The sequence below is a fragment of the Leuciscus leuciscus genome (genome assembly GCF_965113295.1).
Source record: "Leuciscus leuciscus genome assembly, chromosome: 9".
NCBI classification, from domain to species: Eukaryota; Metazoa; Chordata; class Actinopteri; order Cypriniformes; family Leuciscidae; genus Leuciscus; species Leuciscus leuciscus.
Window position 1 is genome coordinate 3,812,093 of NC_138733.1, and position 20,775 is coordinate 3,832,867.

General features: G+C 40.2%; 2 long non-coding RNA genes across 2 annotated transcripts in view; both read left to right on the top strand.

The window, feature by feature from the left end:
• Positions 1-5,933, top strand: part of LOC309506478 — a 32,074-nt gene extending 26,141 nt beyond the window's left edge. The window contains exon 3 of the long non-coding RNA XR_014208789.1: positions 5,319-5,933. This is a non-coding gene — a long non-coding RNA (uncharacterized lncRNA). The remainder of the gene's footprint in view (positions 1-5,318) is intronic.
• LOC309506541 overlaps positions 1-7,384 on the top strand; it is a 44,565-nt gene extending 37,181 nt beyond the window's left edge. The window contains exon 2 of the long non-coding RNA XR_014208851.1: positions 7,277-7,384. This is a non-coding gene — a long non-coding RNA (uncharacterized lncRNA). The remainder of the gene's footprint in view (positions 1-7,276) is intronic.
• The last annotated feature ends 13,391 nt before the right edge of the window (positions 7,385-20,775 follow it).

Below are 20,775 nucleotides of genomic sequence, written 5' to 3' on the forward strand. Positions count from 1 at the left end.
TAAACATAAGCAATAATATTGTTTACCTTTCTGGAAACAGATTCTCACCGATAGGAAGCATTTACGAGAAAAATAATATTTCTCCTACTTAAGAATTTTCTTTCTTGTTTTATTGAAATTGGTTTTAACCTCTCTCTCTTTTTTTCCCTTACTCAGTTGAGTGACACATCACGAGTTTAAACCAGCTTTTCAAAAAAAAAAAAAAATCCTTTCAATTGAGATTTGTTTTAACCTTTTTCTCTCTTTCCCTCACTTAGTTGAGTGACGCGCGCATCTCATATGAGTATGTGCGCGGAGAGTTCCGCGCGTCTCGTGTGTGTAGAGTTTGCGTGTATGTGCGTGAGCGACTTTATGTGTGTCGTTGTGCATTTCATATGTATTTGTTTGAGCACTGACGTTGACGAGTTAACTCCTTAGGTATTGAAATCTGAAACCGAACAACATGTCATTTTTCGATACTCGATAGTATCGAGGCAATTATCTATTGCTAGAAGCTATATCTATCTAGTTAACTACCGTATCAAACCGAAGTTTTGCATCAGTTTTAGCACGTTAGTTCTACCTTGGTTGCAGCGCATGGTCATGAGCAACAATGTGAACTATAACCACCGCCGGTGCTTTGGTTTCATGTCAATGAGCAAAGCAGACGTGCATAAAACAATGCCATCATTCATCGAGAGTAACAAACATAACGGCAACACAAATCTTTCAATTAATATGTGGACAATAATTATATTGAGCTTAGCTGTTCAAAATAAGCTAGCTTCTAACCGATTAGCTAGTGGGGGATTTTGTATTGCCATAAACGCCTCACCTGGTTATGATTAATCAATTTTGTTTCCCACAATGAAATGTAATACAAATACCAAATGCATATACATATTCATATGATTAGCTTACCCGTTAGAATAAATGTTTCTCTTCGACAAAGACATCAGGGAAAGTTATCGCTGGCATCGTGACAAGATGGCGGACGCAAACTTTCGAAGGGAGCTCCTGGGAAAATCCTTGGAAACCCCGTCGCAGCCGGTTGCCATGACAAATTTCAAATGAGCATGCGCAGATAAGTTGACCTCACTCTAACTGGGTGTCAACTACAACTTCAAAATAAAATCAACTCCATTCATAAAATAAGATGAACTTTTCCTCAGAAATGTCTGAAAGTGAGTTCAAGTGGCTTACAACAGATAGTTCAAGTTCCAACTAGCAATTTTAGTGTCAGTGAATGCAAAAATCTTAGGAAGGTGAACAATTTTGAGTTGTCATTTTTACAGTGAGCCCTGGTGAAGAGTATACACACCTGTGTGTTTGTGTGCATGCATGTGCATGTGTGTAATCATGCTCATTACACATTGTTTTTTTGCTCTAGTACCAGGCCTGTATTTAGGCACTTGGTGTTTTAAGCCCCCAACGGCGCCTTCCAGGCAGCGAGGGGATGGGTAGGTTTAAGGTTGAGGGTAGGGTTAGCTGCCTCTAAGGAGCCATTGGGGGCCTAAAACACCATCGAGCGTTATGTGTGAACATTTTTAGATTCATGCTGGAATTATTGATTTTATTTACCAGTTTCAATAAAAATGTTCTCTTTTGCAGTCACACCTGTTTGTGTGTGTGTGTCTCTGTGTGTAGTCATGTCCTTTCCACGTTGCATTTGTGCTCTCATACCATACCTTCATTTATGTGTGAAATTGTTTAGATTTATGCAGAAATTGATTTTATTTCCCAATTTCTATAAAAATGCTCTCTATTGCAGTCACACCCCTCTCTCTATGTGTGTGTGTGTGTATTTGTGTCTGTGTGGGCGCATATGTGTCTGTGATAATGTTCATTCCACATTGCATTAGTGCTCTAGTACCAGGCCTTCATTTATGTGTGAGAATTTTCAGATTTATGCTGGAATTATTGATTTTATTTGTCAATTTCTATAAAAATGCTTTCTATTGGAGTCACACCTGTGTGTGTGTGTGCAAGTGATCATGTTCGTTCCACATTGCATTTGTGTTCTAGTACCAGAACTTCATTGTGGTTCTGAAATTTTCAGATTTATTCTGGATTAATTTTTTTTATTTTTTTTTTTATTTTCCCATTCATTTCAATGTGGGGTCATATTGACCCCAAAGGTCATGAGTGTTATTATTTTATTTTTTTTATACATAAGCAAGCCCAGTTTTTTTTTTTTTTTTTTGATTAAAGAAAAGTCGCTTGGGGTCATAGACCCCAAAGCACAAATGAGGGTTAATATATTATATCTGAAGACGTCTAAAATTTGTATCTCGTTATCCCTGAAGACAGAGTGGAAAAAGTATTCCATTGCAGATAAATAAGTTTGTGTTAAGAGAAAAATAATTGGTGCAGTGCTGAAGGTTAGCAAGATTGAGTGACCAAGTTTAAACAGGCATAAATACTTTACAGGAATCTTAAAATTGTAGTAAATTGGATTTGTTGATTCAATAATAGAAAAAGAAAATAAAATAAATAAGAGGAATTCTACGGAGCCCCTAAAGGGACGTGGTGGTGGAAAAAAATGTAGGATGGGAGAATTATTTTATTTTTATTTTTTTAAATCTTTTGTGTTCCCTCGCAAACATATTTGCGTTCCCACGCAAAACCTGCTTTTGAGCTCGGACCGACACTTCCTGTTTAATGTCCCGCTGGCAGTGTTTCAGAGCTCCGTACGTTAATGGAGTGTTTCCAGAGGTGTCAAAAGTATTCACATTCATTACTCAAGTAGAAGTATAGATACTAGGGTTTAAAAAGACTTCTGTAGAAGTTGAAGTATCAACTCAAGCTTTTTACTCAAGTAAAAGTATAAAAGTACTGGTTTCAAAACTACTTAAAGTATAAAAGTAAAAGTAATGTAAGGAAAAAAATGCCATTAATGACAAAAGCTTAGGCCGTGCCACAGGGACCTATATAGTGCACTACCCCAGCTCCTCAAAAAAACACATTTTTCTAAAGGCCATATTTGACTATAATTATATTAAAATGTTGATGTTGAAAAAATTTGGGATGATGCACTAGGCTACCTGTTTCAGCCGTATATATGCCCATAGAAAATTAATTTTCTAAATAAATAAGCGGAGGAATCAGGAAATTAATAGGATAATGTATTAAGGTTTTTAGTCTATATTGACCTTAACAATACATAAATTAATTAATTCTGTAATGTTACAAATAACTAATAAAGACATGGTGGCAGTTTAACAGAGACTTAACTTTACTGCGCTCAGTGCAATGCAATAGTGCAATACTGTCTTGTTCCTTGTTTTTTGAAGAGGCCAAACACACTGCATCTTTCATTAAAGGGATATAGTTCACCCCAAAATGAAAATCATTTACTCACCCTCAAACTGTTTCAATCCTGTATGAATTTATGTCTTCTGCTGAACACAAAAGAAGATATTTTGAAGAATGTCGATAACCAGACAGTGGATGGACCCCATTGACTTCCATAGTAGGAAAAAAAAATACTATGGAAGTCAATGGCTACCATCAACTGTCTGGTTATCGACATTCTTCAAAATATCTTCTTTTGTGTTCAGCAGAAGAAAGAAACTGGTTTGAAACAACTCGAGAGGGAGTAAATGATGACAGAATTTTCATTTTTAACTAAGTGAACTAATCATTTAACAGAAATGAACTGTTGGCATATGTTTCACGTCAATACTGTCTAGTTTGGCCTGTTGGACACGACACACAGCAATATTGTCAAGTGTCACTTGTGACCTCTGAGCCATGTTTTCAGTTTCCTAAGAGCACTGGAACTTCTTTCAGTCCAGCTGATGAGACTGGGAAGAACAGGCCTCTCATTTCAACAAGACCAGTCTTCAACAGACCAAGCAATGTTATTTTTTCATGTTTTATGGGGACTTTCCATAGGCATAATGATTTGTATACTGTACAAACAAACTGTGTATTCTACCCCCCATAAGACTAACCTTACCTTTCACAGAAAACTGTCTGCATTTTTACATTTTCAAAAAACAAAAGTCTGATTTATAAGCTGTTTTCTGAAGAAGAAAAAAATCCCCAAAAGGACAAGGATTTCGGATATTGACATCTTTGTGGGGATATTTTGACCCTATAATGTAGAGTTACACACACACACTCTCTCTCTCTCTCTCTCTCTCTCTCTCTCTCTCTCTCTCTCTCTCTCTCTCACACTCACACACACACACACACACACACACACACACACACTAACGATTATGTTAGTGTTATGTTACGATTGTCATTATATTGTAAATATATCCCTCGCTTACCGCATCTAGGTTTCCTTAGGACTCGGAGGAGTTTTGGCGCTTCGCACAACCGACTACAGCCTCTCACAAGTTAGAAAGAAAACACAAAGCCAATCAGTTTAGCGATGTGTGCTCAGGAGGCGGGACTCAGATCTATTAACCGTTTGTGTAATTGGGCAATTTTTTTTTTTAACGACGACAAGCCAGAATGAAAACAAGCCAAAATGAACTAGGAGTAACGAGGCTATTTTTAAAATGTAAGGAGTAGAAAGAACAGATAATTGCGTGAAAAGGTAAGGAGTAGAAGTAAAAAGTCGTCTGAAAAATAATTACTCCAGTAAAGTATAGATACCCAAAATTTCTACTTAAGTAATGTAACGAAGTATTTGTACTTCGTAACTTGACAACTCTGAGTGTTTCATAGTGTTTGAACTTGGACTCGAATATAAAGAAATGCTGTCAGTGCTTAAAGGTGCTCTAGGTGATGTTGGTTGATGTCACTTCTTGTTGACGTTTAAAGTATTGTCAAACAAAACGGAGGCTATAGCTAGACCTTTCCTCCTCCTCATCCGCGCACTAACCCCCCAAACCCCACCCCCAAAGTTTTCTTGTCGGTTATTGGCTGGAACAGTTTGTTATGTTTTGTGGTGCTGGTGAGCCCAGTTTGTTTTTGATGAAACAAACCTTTTTTTTTCTTTTTTTTTTACTTTTGTTTGTTTAGTTACATAAAGCCTATTACATATACAGATGCATACAATTACGTACATCTGTACAATAACTCTGTACCATAATAACAAATAAAATGACCATTTCACTGACAATGTGTGATTTTGTGAGTAAAAGGTTTCTAATAATTAAAATAAACAGATTCAAATAAAGCAAACATAGAGTGAAATAAACTTTGTGGTGATGCTGTAGTTTCTTTCAGTCTGTTGACACAATAAAATGAGCTTAATGTGCCAATTTACAGAAGATCTCAGACATCACCATAATGAGTGAGCTGAAAACAGGGGACTTTTGGAGACCAAGAGGTTTTTCAGCAGAAGTTTAACATGATGGCCCTGTACTTTTTAAATGCAGATTGGATAAAAACACAGTGATCACAGTTCACACCTGCAGTGAAGCCCCTCCCACAACAATTCACCAATAAATACTGGGAATATTCACATCATTCTACAAGAGAAGGACAAACTCCAGGAGTAGCAGCTGAAATCTGTGTGACTGTTAAAGATGGAGTTTATTAAAGAGGAGATTGAAGACATGAGAGATCCAGAACCATCCAGAATAAAACATGAAGATACTGAGGAACAAATAGGTTGGTGTCCATTCTTGATTCTTCATTGTTGACTGCTTTGGTAGATGTGAATTAATAAGCAGTATATGGATGATAAATGATGGAGAAATACATCCAAATGATCATAACCTTGTATATAGTAGTTGTCGAGCATATTTTTACTATATTAACAATGAATGACAGAACAAAAAGTGAAAGATCTGATCTCTGTTGCTTTCTGCTATTAAATAAGGATTCACATGAATTGATTCTAACTTGATGTGTATTTTAGACCAGGTGAGAGTGAAAGAGCAAAGACAAGAACTGAATGAAGTGGAGGAGGAACATCGTAACTTTACAATTCAAAGAACAAAAGCCAAAAAGACGCACACCTGCACTCAGTGTGGAAAGAGTTTCACACAGAAAGCACACCTTAATACACACATGAGAATTCACACTGGAGAGAAACCGTATACATGCACTCAGTGTGGAAAGAGTTTCTCACAGAAAAGAAACCTTAACATACACATGAGAATTCACACTGGAGAGAAACCGTATACATGCACTCAGTGTGGAAAGAGTTTTTCTCAAGCATCAACTCTCAGTTTTCATCTGTACATTCACACTGGAGAGAAACCGTATACATGCACTCAGTGTGGAAAGAGTTTCACTGGTGAATCAGGTCTCAAGTATCATCTGCGTATTCACTCTGGAGAAAAACCATTCAACTGTGATCAGTGTGGTAAAGATTTTATTTCATTATCAAATTTAAAGAAACACCTGATAGTTCATTCAGATGAGAGGCCTTATGTGTGTTCTCTCTGTGGAAAGAGTTTTTCAAGGCCGGACAGTTTTAAACTGCACCAGAAAACACACAATGAAGTGAGAGATCATGTGTGTTTGGACTGTGGGAAGAGCTTTACGACACTGGGCAATCTGAAACAGCACCAAAGAATTCATACTGGAGAAAAACCTTACAAGTGCTCATATTGTGACAAGAGTTTCACTCATTCTTTATCTCTGAAATCACACGAGCGAGTTCATACTGGAGAGAAGCCGTACGACTGTACTAATGTGAGAAAAGTTTCACCCGATCACATAGTCTAGTGAAGCATATTAGAAAGCATTGTTCTGTGTCACAGCGAGCAAATGTTTTGTTTGATTCACATAAAGTAAATGTGTAGTTAGTTAACTAATAAACTAGTGTTGCTGTAAAATGCCACAATATTTGTGTTTTATATTAGAGAACAAGAAAGAAATTTATTGAAAATGATTTTGATTGAACGCTTACTCAAAGAAATACCAAAATTAAAAGAGACTGGACAGAAATGTAGAAAAACAACAACAATCAGTTATTTGTTAAAGGGTTAGTTCACCCAAAATTTTTAATTCTGTCAGTAATTACTCACCCTCATGTTGTTCCAGTCATACTACGTGAATTCACTCGAGGCCCAGAGAGAAGGAAATGAATAGTGGACTAAAGTCGTTATTTTTGTTTGTTTTTTGCACACAAAAAGTATTCTCGTCGCTTTATAAACTTAAGATTGAGCCACTGTAGTTACTTGGACTATATTAACGATGTCTTTAATAAATTTTTCTGGACCGGCAAGTTGCATTCCCTTAGAAGCCTATGGAGGAGTGATCCAGCTCTCAGATTTAATAAAAAGGGTATGAGAGTAATTACTGACAGAATTTAAATTTTTGGGTGAACTAACCCTTTAATATAAGAAACAATTCCCTGAATTTGATCTTTTTTTTTTCTTAGTTACATAAAGCTTATTATTACATAAACAGATGTATAAACAATAACGTATATAGTATGTACAATAACTCTGTAAAATAACAACAAATAAAATGACCATTTCACTGACAATGTGTGATTTTTGTGAGTAAAATGTTTCTACAGATCCAACAATTAAAATAAACAGATTCAAATAAAGCAAACGTATAGTGAAATAAACTTTAGATCTGTGACGTTAGTTTTGTGGAAGTTGTTTTTGAATTGTAACTTTCTGACTTGTCATTTAGCTGTCAGTGTAAGGCAGTTCTCAGACCTGCCAACCTGTACGCATTTTGCGTAGCAGATACGCATTTTGACTTCAAAGTATGCTGGTACGATTTGTTACTCTAAACTACGCAAAAACCTGGTGACGCCTCTGCACGCGCAGTCCTCAAATCAAGCAACAGCAAAAGAAGAAGAGTTCGACCAATCATAACGCTGGGTTCATTCATGATGATTGATGCGTAAGGCCTATCATTTAAAAGAGACTGAAAATCGACAGCAATAAAGAATCCCACTCGATCCCTCTTCCACTCCCGCGGCCCGCAGTCTGACTGATTTCACAAGTGAGGACAGTACAGTAGTCACGGTATTCTGACTCCTGAAGGTAAACGGCCTGGGCTCGATGTGGAAAGTTGAAATATTGTATTGAGTAAACTTAATCCTATGGATTCGATGATCACATGGATTATCTTAAAATACTCTGTTATTCATGGTCACTCAGGAAAGAGGAAGACATCATTCAGCCACGCAAATAATAAAATGCTCAAGTAATGCTGAAAAATAAATCTTAATAAATTTGAAATCGGTATGGCTTAGTGATTATGAAAGTGATGTGATTTGTGGATTACCGATAAGCGTGAGTCTGGAGAAACAGGCGTTTATTTATTCATTCTCAGTGTTGAGAAACGTAGCCTTCATGTGTTAAAGTATCTAATTATGTTACATATTTATTTTGTATGAAAACTAGTGCATTAGTTACTTATGGGTTAAAAAGTACCGTTGTATCAGTGCTGCACGAGCTCTCTCACAAAAACGGACGCGCGCACACAGAGAGCGAGAAGATAATTGTAAAATGAAAATTGACGGGCTAAGTTTAAATGTTGTTCTTGCTTGTTTTTTTTCTGTCAAAATGTCAGAAAGCATTTTGTATTATCCATCCGTGTTTTTAAAATTCGTTAAATGACGGACGTTTTACTGTTAACACGGCCCTCATTATGTCAGATTCGTCTTACTTATACTTGATATTATTTTTAGAATAAGACAACATGTCACAAATAGAAGCCCTTTTCCCTGTGGTATTTAGTATCATATTTGGATATTGGAATAATAAATTAAGTAGCCTATCTTAATTGTACACAATTTTCCTATGGTTTTTTGTTTGTTTGTTTGTTTGTTTGTTTGTTTTTTTGTTTTGTTTTGTTTTTTACTGTTTTCTAGGGGTTTCTTAATTATAGACTAGTTGACCAGCACACATTATATGCAATGCAATATAATGCATGTGTGTGTTGTCGTCCACCATAAAGATAAACTACCTGACGTTGCAAATGTTGCACATCGCCTCGGTCGTATCAAACCTGGAAGCAGCACTTCTAGAGGTATTATATTTCAGTTCACATCACGTTTTTTCAGGGATGCTGTCTGAGGCAGACTTTCTGAAGAACAACCACCTGAGGATCTCTGAGGACTTGTCTCCTGCCGACAGAGAAAAGAGGCTGAAATTATGGCCTGCTGTCGAAAAAGCACGTAAGGAAAACAAGAAAGCTTCCTTCGTCGGTGGCTTTGCTATTGTAGATGGCGTTGAGATTCATCCACCCACTTAAACTATGAGAGATGCCCTACTGTGATTAAGGTAAATGAAACTGGAAGAAAATACATGTTTACGGCCTCTTTCAGTGCAAAGGTACTCTCCTTCTTTCTTTGTTTAAAGTCTCGAGTGAGACTTAGACTCTAGTTCAAAACAAAGTGTTTTGTTTGTAATACAAATTTATTTATTTTTCTTCTCTGCTTTAAAAAGTGAGATACTCTTCTCCTTATACTGTTTAAAGACTTGAATGAGACCGAAACTCAAGGTAACAGGCTCGAGCCTGCTGGGGCGTGATTGGCTCAGTAAAATTCAGTTAAACTGGGGGAGAGATAAGACTCATAAAAGGGCTTTGTGCTGGGGATGTGGTTGCGAGGTATCCAGAGGTGTTTAAGGATGAGCTGGGCACCCTAAGGGGCACCACGGTGAAACTTAGTACAATGCTACACCTCACTTCTTTAAACCCCGGTCTGTCCCATATGCAATGAAGCATAAAGTGGAAAAGGAGCTTGAGAGGCTTCAGCAGCTGGGTATCATTGAGCCAACTAAATTTTCAAACTGGGCAGCCCCAATCGTTGTCGTGCTAAAAGAGGATGGTACATTCCGCATTTGTGGAGACTATATGCTGACAATCAATCAAGCAGCGAAGGTGGAGACATAACCTATTCCAAGAGTGGAAGATTTGTTCTCAATGCTGGCGGGAGGCAAAACTTTCACTAAGCTTGATATGAGTCATGCCTATCAACAGTTGTTGCTGGATGAGGAGTCAAAGCAATACGTCATGATCAACACTCACAAAGGGCTGTTTAAAAATAACAGGCTGGTGTTTGGGGCGGCGTCTAGCCCGGCCATTTTTCAAAGAACAATGGAAAACCTGTTGCAGGGAATTCCAAACATGGTGGTATACCTTGATGACATTCTGGTCACAGGGAAGACAGAAGAGGAGCATCTCAGTAACCTCGACCAGGTGCTCGAGAGGATGTCGGAAGCAGGGCTGCAGCTAAAACAATGCAAATGTACATTCCAGGCAGAGAGTGTAACCTACTTGGGACATCAAATATTAGCCCATGGCCTCTTTCCAGTGGCAGAAAAAGTGAGGGCCATCAAATGTGTTAGAGCTTAAGTCATTCCTGGGGATGGTAACTTATTTCGGGAAGTTCTTGCCGAAGCTATCAACTGTGCTGGCCCCGTTCTACCGGCTGTTACATCATGATTGCCTGTGGAAGTGGGGAGTGAAGCAGGAGGCTGCTTTCACCAAAGTCAAAAATCTGCTGCAGTCAGCCAGTGTGTTAGTCCGTTTTGACCCTGAGAAGGAGCTTACAGTGTTGTGTGATGCCTCTCCATATGGCATTGGGGCCGTTCTGTCGCACATAATGGAGGAGGGCTCAGAGAAACCCATTGCATTTGCGTCAAGGACGCTTACAAAAGCAGATAAGGGTTATTCTCAACTAGAGAAAGAGGGCTTGGCCGTGGTATTTGCTGTGAAGTGTTTTCACCAATATCTCTATGGCCGTTCCTTCACAGTTTTCACCGACCATAAGCCGTTGATGAGCCTGTTCAGTGAGCATAAGAGTGTCCCTTCCATGGAGTCAGCTCATATCCAGAGGTGAGCACTGACATTGTCTGCCTATCAATGTCGTATAGTGTACAGAGCAGGGAAGGATAATGCCAATGCGGATGCATTAAGCTGATTGCCACTTCCAGGCACCCCTGTCCCCACTCCTCTGCCTCCTGAAACTGTTTTCCTGCTGGAAAAGTTGAGTGACTCACCAGTGAGCGCGAAGCAGATCAAAGCTTGGACAGAAAGGGACAAGTGCACCTGTGCCTCCAGGAAGTGTACCAACCATCCCTGAGGAAACTTCAAAGACTTTAAGGAGATCAGGACGCCAAAACAAAGCACTTAATAGGCTTAATCTTTAGGTCATAGTAGGGTTAACTGTTAAATAGCTTGTATGGGAATACTGGAGAAAAAAAAAAGAAAAGAAAAAAAGAGACGTTCTGATTGGGCTGTTAAGGGTTGGTAACGTTGATTCTTAGGGGGGAGAGATGTTATGATAATGGGTTATGGTACCTTTAAGGAAGGTTCTAGTTTATGTTATGCTGTCACTTTAAGAGAGTCCTTGGTTATTATATTGCGGGAAGTAAGAAATGACTGTATGCTGTCGCGTGTGGTTATGCCAACGAGAATGACAGAGTAAATTTATACAGTTCTGTTAAGCACGGTCTGGCCTCAATTTATTACAAGTGCCATTCGGATAGTCAAGATGTAAATTTTTTTAGGTCGCAATGGGGACTAGATTTAAGGTTAGCTCACGGAACTACTCATTCTGCTGGGGGTTTGTATCTTGAAAAATCATTTTAAAGGGAAAATAATAAGTTCTGAGTGTGATATGTCTGGACGCTACATTTTACTTGTCCTTGAAATTTTAAATTCAACCTGTATTGTTCTTAATGTATATGGTTTCAACTTACAAAGAGAAAATAATGCCTTTTTTGACTCGTATGTTAGCCATATACCTTATCTGATATTTGGAGGTGATTTCAATGTCGCCCTGGACAACAGGTTAGATAGATGGCCTCCTCAGGCTGGAAATCTAAGTCCTAATTATGTAATTACATTTATGGAGACATTTTCCTTAATTGATACATGCAGAAAATCTCACCCAACACAACAATGCTTTACTTGGAGTAATAATTCTTTATCTAGTCAGTCCAGGATTGATTATTGGTTTACATCTAAGGATTTAGTTAATATTGTTACTGATATATTACCATCTCCATTCTCTGATCACAAGGCTATTTCAATAAGTATTCCCTTTAGTTCTTCTGTAAATTTAACTCAAAAGTCTGGATACTGGAAATTAAATAAATCAGTACTAAAACATAAAGAAGTAATCACTGGCATAGAAAAAATAATTTTGACTTATTGAAATAAAGCAAAAATGTAAAAAAAAGTATTGTAGCAATTGGTAACTTCTCAAATTTGAAGTGGGATTTTTTTTTAGGAAGTACTGTAGCGAGTTTGCAAAAAAGAGGAAAGCTGAAGAGGATAACATTTTATTTAAAATATCCAAAAGAGTAGAAGAACTATCAGAATTCGATAAAGCAGAACTTATTGAACAGAAGCTTAAACTTAGGAGAATAATAAATAATATGAAACAGATTAATAATGAAGAGTTCAATATATGTGAAGCCCCTCTTAGTTTACAAGAAATTACTGATGCAATTTAACTCTTTGAAAAATAATAAGTCTCCGGGAACAGATGGGTTAACGGCTGAGTTTTATAAAGCTTTTAGCAAACTTTTATCCCCTTTTTTGATTGAAGTTTTCAAAAAGAGTATAGAAAGAGCCCTGCTTCCTCCGACTTTGTGTCAAGGACTTATAACTTTAATTTCAAAACCAAATAAAGATCCCTTGTTAATTGATAATTGGCGGCCAGTTACATTGCTAAATAACGATTATAAAATGATTGCTTTGGTTTTATCAAAAAGATTAAAATGTGTTTTGAATAATTTAATTGATGAATGTCAATCTGACTTTCTACACAAAAAGGCAAATTTTTTATAATATATATCTGATTTTAGACATTCTGGATTATTCTGAACTTTTATTTATTTTATTTCTTATTCTCCATCCATCCATCCATCCATCCATCCATCTTCGTCCGCTTATCCGGGGCCGGGTCGCGGGGGCAACAGTCTAAGCAGGGATGCCCAGACCTCCCTCTCCCTGGACACTTCCTCCAGCTCTTCCGGGGGGACACCGAGGCGTTCCCAGGCCAGCCGGGAGACATAGTCCCTCCAGCGTGTCCTAGGTCTTCCCCGGGGCCTTCTCCCAGTGGGACATGCCCGGAACACCTTCCCAGGAAGGCGACCAGGAGGCATCTGGAAAAGATGCCCGAGCCACCTCAGCTGGCCCCTCTTGATGTGGAGGAGCAGTACTCTACTCTGAGCTCCTCCTGACTGACCGAGCTTCCCACCCTATCTCTAAGGGATCGCCCAGCCACCCTGCGCAGAAAGCTCATTTCGGCTGCCTGTATCTGGGATCTTGTCCTTTCGGTCATGACCCACAGCTCATGACCATAGGTGAGAGTAGGAATGTAGATTGACCAGTAAATCAAGAGCTTCGCCTTGCGGCTCAGCTCTTTCTTCACCACGACAGACCGGTACATCGACATCATTGCTGCAGAAGCTGCGCCGATCCGTCTGTCAATCTCCCGTTCCATCCTTCCCTCGCAATGCGAACCAGGCTCCTGCTCTGGTCGTACAGGGACCAGATAGCCCTTAGCAAAGGGCCCCGGACCCCATACTCCCGGAGCACCCTCCACAGGATGCCGCGAGGGACACAGTCGAATGCCTTCTCCAAGTCCACAAAGCACATGTGGATTGGTTGGGCAAACTCCCATGAACCCTCCAGCACCCTGGAGAGGGTATAGAGCTGGTCCAGTGTTCCACGACCGGGACGAAAACCGCACTGTTCCTCCTGGATCTGAAGTTCGACTATCGGCCATGTTCTCCTCTCCAGTACACTGGCATAGACTTTCCAGGGAGGCTGAGAAGTGTGATCCCCCTATAGTTGGAGCACACCCTCCGGTCCCCCTTCTTAAAAAGAGGGACCACCACCCCGGTCTGCCAGTCCAAAGGCACTGTCCCCGACCACCACATGATGTTGCAGAGGCGTGTCAGCCAAGACAGCCCCACAACATCTAGAGACTTGAGGTACTCGGGGCGGATCTCATCCACACCCGGTGCCTTGCCACCGAGGAGTTTCTTGACTACCTCGGTGACCTCAGCTTGGGTGATGGACGAGTCCACCCCTGAGCCCTCAGCCTCTGCTTCCTCAATGGAAGACGTGACAGTGGGATTGAGGAGATCCTCGAAGTATTCCTTCCACTGTCCGATGACATCCCCAGTCGAGGTCAACAGCTGCCCACCTCCACTGAAAACAGCATTGGTAGGGCACTGCTTCCCCCTCCTGAGGCGCCGGACGGTTTGCCAGAATATCTTCGAGGCCGACCGGTAGTCCTTCTCAATGGCCTCACCAAACTCCTCCCAGGCCTGATTTTTTGCCTGGTAAAAATAAGTTAAACCCATTTAAACAACATTTCCACAGACTCACTCCACCAAAATGATATGTGGAGATTACATGTGGAGATTACAAAGCAACTCGTAATGCGAAAACAGGCATAAGGTCAGGCAGCAAACTTACATAAATCAGTCCACAATAGAAAACAGTCCAGGGCAGGCAGCAAAGAATCACGAAGAGAATAAAAAGTCGAAGAGTAATCCACAGGAAGACAAAAACACAGGCAGAAATGCTCAGAGATGTTCACCAGGGCAAAACGAAACCTCTCAATGAGGAACTTCTTCTTCTTCGACTTGTTGCTATTTTACGGCGGTTGGCATCCAGTTTATCGGTACATTACCGCCACCTTCTGCTCCGGAGTGTGAATCAGAAAATAGGTTTACAGACTAAATCACACACACACACACAACGCATTCTCATCCCAAGTCGTCATATACTGACGCTTTTGACATTTTGTCTACATCGAACGCACATGGCACCCTTTAGCGTCAATATGAGACGCACAGAGCTTTGTTCGGTTATGGGTAGGTTCAGGTCTGGGGTAGGGTTAGGGTTAGACCGCTAGGAGGCGCCTTCTGGCCCATATCTATCTGCGTCTCATATTGACGCTAAAGGGTGCCATGTGTGTTCGATGTAGACGAAATGTCAAAAGCGTCAGTATATGACGACTTGGGATGAGATCGGGCTGCACACACACACACACATTACTCATCCCAGTCCTTCTGCACAATAATAACAATAATAATAATTCTAATAATGACAACAGCAATAATAAAAATAATAATTTTTGATATGTAGAAAAATACAGTTAGTTAATCATGTATTAATTTAGGGCATAACATATCGCCAGCGTTGAGTCATCTCTTCACAGGCGTCGAGTCTTCTCTTCACAGGCGTCGAGTCATCTCTTCACGGGTGTTAGGGCATCTGAAGTTTCCATGAGAGGCTGGATACAAACTGGAGCTGACGAACTATTTACCAGAAAACCAGATAACAACAGAAAAGCAGATGGGAAATAATTAGCATAGCTGCTGTTCATAATATTAATGCATTCGATCTGATTCAACTGTAGTATAAAAGGTAAGTATTATGTGAATTCTTGGCTAAAGATGCGTCTTTAATCTAGTTTTAAACTGGGACAGCGAGTCTGAGCCTCGAACAATATCAGGAAGGCCATTCCAGAGTTTAGGAGCTAAATGTGAAAACGCCATCCCTCATTTAGTGGACTTAGATATCCTAGGAATGACCAGAAGCCTCAAATTTAGTGATCTTAAAGAGCGCTGTTGTGTATTGATGTGACGTCATCAACGTCATTACGTACAAAGTGAAGATAAAGGATGGATGAAGTTAAATCTGGTGTCTGTGTGGTTCGATCCGAAATAACTAGAAAGGTTACAACATTGGCGACAAGGATGTTGCAACAAGGACTCACTCGTTAGTTAAATCTGAAAGTTAGTTAAAGCTGACTATATCTCAGTTAACTGAAAAGTTTAGTGGAGATAGGTGGCGCGCGTTAAAGATGGACAGTACTGTTCCCAAGTTCAACTGCTACAGCAATCCAGCCACGTTGGGTCCACGGTGGACAAGATGGTTAAATGCATTTGAACTTTTTGCCGATGGAAAGGGTTTGATCCTGACTCACGATGCACCCGACGCTACAAAGCAAAGACGGAGAGCCTTGCTCTTACATCACGCTGGGACAGATGTGCAGGATATTTTCTCCACCCTCGCTGACACAGGAGGGCCAACAGACTACGCGCAGGCAGTAACAGCACTGAACGCATACTTTGTGCCTCAGATAAACACGGCGTTTGCAAGACAGACGTTTTATCAGCTAAAGCAGAAAACGGGACAGACCGTGCAACAGTTTACCACATGTTTAAGGCAAGCGGCAAAAGATTGTGATTTTGGAGCTGATAAAGACAATCAAATAACGGATGCTGTTCTGAGTCGGTGCAGCTCTGAGTATGTGCGTAGAAAATTGCTGGAGGAAGGAACGGCTTTGACACTTGCTCGCACTCTAGAAATCGCAGCGCAGTGCGAACGTGTTGAACTGCAGATGGCGGCGTTGCACATTTCTCCAGAGACAGAAGTGAAAGAGACGGTGAGTCTGGTATCCAGAAAAGGAGTGAGGGATCAGAAAAAAACGAATGCAATGTAGTAAAGGTAATGCTGATTCAAACAAAACCTGCTACAGATGCTGACAGACAGGTCATTTTGCAAAAGATTATAAATGTCCCGCACGTGGAAAATCATGCAGAAAGTGCAATGGAAGAGATAATTTTGCAAAAATGTGTAAAACAAAGGAAAGTGTTAGACAGACAGTGAAAAGAGTTGAATCAGATGTGAAAAATCAAGACTTTGCATTTGTTGTAAGAGAAGAGAGCAACATGGACAGAATAACATTCTCAGTTGGAGGTGTCAGACTACCCATGTTAGTTGACTCAGGAGCAACAAGCAACATAGTGGATGAAGGAACGTGGGAAATGCTTAAAGGAAAAAAGATCAAATGCAGTTCCGCCGAATCAGACAAAAAACTGTATGCATTCTCATCAAGTGAACCCCTACCAGTGAAAGGAATTTTCTGGTGTGAGGTCGGAATTAGCCTACAAATTAGCCTACACATAGGTAGCACAGTGACGCCAGTTGCACAGCCCCTTAGGCGCGTTCCGTTCCACCTCAGAGAGGCTGTTGAGGAAAAAATAAATGAGCTGCTCCACATGGACATTATCGAGAAAGTCAATGGAGCAACCCCTTGTGTAAACCCAGTTGTCATTGTACCCAAAGCGAATGGGGAAATAAGGATGTATTTGGACATGAGACAAGCAAACACGGCAATCATTCGTGGGCAGTTCCCGATCCTCACTGTTGCAAGGAATGAATGGGTCAGTCGTTTTCAGCAAACTAGACCTGAAATGGGGGTACCATCAGCTGGAATTGACCCCAGAATCAAGAGACATCACCACATTCGCCGTTCATAATGGTATATATAGGTTCAAAAGAGTGTCATCAGCTAGTGAGCAGTACCAGCATGAAGTAGCCACTGTTCTAGCTGGCATCAAAGGAGTAAAGAACATATCAGATGACATCATCATCCATGCACCTGACAAAGAAACTCATGAGAAAAGAATGCATGCAGTACTAAAGAGACTGGAAACCTGCGGCTTGACTCTGAATGTAGAGAAGTGCCAGTTTAACATGGACAAATTGGTGTTTATGGGCATGCTGCTGTCAGTGAAAGGCACAGGCCCGACGGCAGAGAGAGTGAGAGCAGTTGTGGAGGCAAGAGAGCCTGAAAACGTTTCAGAGGTGAGAAGTTCCCTTGGTTTAGCTGGCTATAGTAGCCGTTTCATACCTCAGTTTGTGAGCATCTCAGAACCTCTGCGCAGACTGACAAAGAAAGACACCAAATTTCATTTCGGAACTGATCAGAAGAAAGCTTTCAAAACTCTCAAAGATAAGTTGGCCGAGGCAACAACACTGGCTTACTTCGACAAGGACGCACCAACAAAAGTCATTGCTGATGCTGGACCAAAAGGCGTTGGAGCAGTACTAGTTCAGGAACAACGTGAAGGAATGGTTCCTGTCTGCTATGTGAGCAGGAGCTTGACAGAGTGCGAACAAAGGTATTCACAAACTGAGCGCGAAGCACTTGCTCTGGTGTGGGCATGTGAACGATTGCACCCTTATGTTTATGGTCGGAAGTTTGATCTCGTCACAGACCACAAAGCATTGGAAGCAATTTATAGCCCTCGCTCAAAACCATGCGCACGAATCGAAAGGTGGGTCTTGAGATTACAGCCTTATGACTTCCGGGTGATTCATATACCTGGAACACACAACATTGCAGATCCTCTGTCACGTCTGCTGGGCCCATCAGCCAAAGGTGAGATGCACACACATAAAGCAGAGGAATATGTGCGGTTTATAGCAGTTTGTGCGACACCTAGTGCCCTCACCACCAAGGAAGTCGAGCAGATCTCAGCAAATGATGTGGAATTACAGAGACTGAGAACTGCTATTCAAACAGGTTGTTTTGATGACTGTCCTACATACAGACATATTGCAGGTGAGCTATGTGTCATTGGCCAAATAATACTCAGGGGAACAAGAATTGTTTTGCCACAGTCGCTGCGAGGAAGAGCATTACAGTTGGCACATGAGGGTCATCTTGGTGTGGTAGGAACAAAACAACACCTGAGAACAAAGGTTTGGTGGCCCGGAATGGACAGGGCCGCAGAAAGACTTGTGAGGACATGTCACGGTTGTCAGTTGGTAGCGAAACCAGATGTTCCTGAACCACTGTTGCCCACAGTGATGCCTGAAGGGCCATGGCAAAACTTAGCCACAGATTTACTTGGTCCTTTACCGGATGGACATTCGATTCTGGTTGTTGTCGACAATTACAGCAGGTACTATGAATATGCAATCCTCAAGTCAACAACGGCGGAAAAAGTGATCGACCGTTTGGAAGACATTTTCAGTCGGCACAGACTTCCTTTAACAATCAGGTCAGATTGTGGCCCACAATTCAAGTCCAGTCAGTTTCAGGCTTTTTGTCAGGAGAACGGAATACACCATATCAAAACAACTCCAAAGTGGGTGCAAGCAAATGGAGAAGTGGAAAGACAAAATGCATCACTGATGAAACAGGTACGGATTGCCCAAGCTGAGGGCCAGGATTGGAAAAAAGAGCTACGCAAATATCTGACTGTCTACAGGTCCATACAACATGCCACAACGGGCAAAAGCCCAGCAGAACTTCTTTTTCAGAGGAAGATCAGAGGAAAGTTACCAGACATCACAACTCCACACAGTGACCTTGAAGCTCGAGACAAAGACGCAGAGCAGAAAGGAAAAGCCAAGATATACACAGACCACAGACAAGGTGCTAAGACATCAGACATAGAGGTTGGAGATCAAGTGCTTGTGAAACAGGATAAAACAGACAAATTCACAACAACATTTCACAGCACTCCTCACAAGGTTGTACGCAGAGAAGGTAACAGCGTTGTCGTTCAGTCACCCACTGCAGCAAAGTATGCACGGAATACGACATTTGTCAAGAAGTTTCTGTGTGCGGAAACACCAACATTGGATGGTGAAATGATATGTGCTGAAGAGCCAAGTTATGATAAGGAGCAAAAGGGAAGTTCAGAGGAAAGCAAAGAGAACTGTGAAACATTTCAGAGAGAGGAACAGATTCCTAAATCTTGCAGACCCCAGAGACTAATCAGATTGCCTGAAAGGTTTAGAGACTATGTTGTTGAGTGACTGATAAAGGCTAGGTTATGTAAGAAGGAAAACAAGTAAAAATCAGATTAAGAGTTATGTTGTGGTGTGGTGCACCTGTTCAGAAAGCATTGCTGATTTTCTATTAAGATGTACAATGTTACATGTACTTTGAATGTTCTGAACTGTCTTAAGAGTTAAGAAAATGTGAATGAGAACTTGTTCAGTTGGGGTAAATTCATATTCAAGTAGAGGGGGGATGTTGTGCATTGATGTGACGTCATCAACGTCATTACGTACAAAGTGGAGATAAAGGATGGATGAAGTTAAATCTGGTGTCTGTGTGGTTCGATCCGAAATAACTAGAAAGGTTACAACAAGCGCGATGGATTAGATTAGATTAGATTAGATTAGATTAGATTAGATTCAACTTTATTGTCATTACACAAGTACAGGTACAAGGCAACGAAATGCAGTTTAGGTCTAACCAGAAGTGCAATAGCAGCAAGTGCAGGACATGGATATGTACTGAATAAATATAGAGTTAAATAGTATTATAAACAGAATTTTACAGATAGATTTGTCCCATGAATATAATATACAGATAACTATTACTGTGAACAGAATTTACAGCTAGATATGTACTGAATATAATATACAGATGGCTATTACTATAAACAGAGTTTTTACAGATAGATCTGTACAATGAACATAATATACAGATGGCTATTACTATAAACAGAATTTTTACAGATAGATCTGTACAATGAACATAATATACAGATGGTTATTACTATAAACAGAGTATACAGGTGAATATGTACTATGAATATATATACAGATGGCTATTACTATAAACAGAATGTGAGCATAATATATAGATGGCTATTACTATAAACAGAGTTTTACAGATAGATATATGTAATAAGTTAGGCTAAGATGAGCAGTATAACAATGGATTTAAAGTAGTGCAAAAAAAGTTTGGACAGAAGCTATCCGAGTAAAAGTGCAGTGAAAAGTAATTGCATATTACAGTTAACCCTCTGAGGTCGAGAAACACGCCGACGCGTTTTGCTGGATTTTTTTCACATAGCAGCAACATAAACTTAAATTACTCCGTCATTTATGGTTATACAGAAAAAAGAAATATAAAAAAATAATCTGTGATATTTCACCTCTCCGTCGCGGTGAACTTTTTTTTCTTGAGCACGTCTATAAACTGAAACAAAACTCAGCGAATACTTGTCACACATTTATGAGCCATATACCTTTATACACATTTAAGTGTGTACTTTTAAATGATCGGATTCAAACTGAAAACAAATATTCTCTGTTTAAGTAATTTGTATAAAACCAACAGGA